Consider the following 919-nt stretch of genomic DNA (forward strand, 5'->3'; position numbering starts at 1 on the left):
GCTCGTTTTAGAGGTGAGAGGGCTGAGGCAGAGAGGGGAGGTGGGTGCCTGGCCTAGGCTTACACAGCCGGTGTCCGCACCACCAGCAGCTGCCCAGCTTTCCCGTGCCCTCCTGACCGCTGGACTATTCCACCTGTTTTTGAATGAGCGAACGAAAGCGTGCCAGGTAGCTACAGACACACGCAGACACACGCAGACACACATACACACGCATACACACACAGACACACAGACACATGCATACGCACGCAGACACACACAGACACACATATACACACAGACACACGCAGACACACATATACACACAGACACATGCAGACACACATACACATGCAGACACACGCATACACACAGACACACACATGCACGCAGACACACGCATACACACAGACACACACACATGCACGCAGACACATGCAGACGCACGCTGACACACACAGACACATGCAGACACACATACACATAGACACATACATACACATGCAGACACGCAGACACACGGACACAGACACACACATACGCACGCAGACACACGCATACACACGCAGACACACGCAGACACACACAGACACACGCAGACACACATATACACACAGACACAGACACACACATACGCACGCAGACACACATATACACATGCAGACACACGCAGACACATGCAGACACACATACACACGCATACACATAGACACACACATACATATGCAGACACACACAGACACACATACACATGCAGACACACGCATACACACATACACATGCAGACACACAGACACATGCATACACACGCAGACCCACACACATACACACGCAGACACACACAGACACACATATGCACGCAGACACACACATACACATGCAGACACACAGACACACGCAGACACACGGACACACGCATACACATAGACACACACATACA

This window comes from Pteropus vampyrus, unplaced genomic scaffold, assembly GCF_000151845.1.
Source record: "Pteropus vampyrus isolate Shadow unplaced genomic scaffold, Pvam_2.0 Scaffold100, whole genome shotgun sequence".
NCBI lineage: Eukaryota > Metazoa > Chordata > Mammalia > Chiroptera > Pteropodidae > Pteropus > Pteropus vampyrus.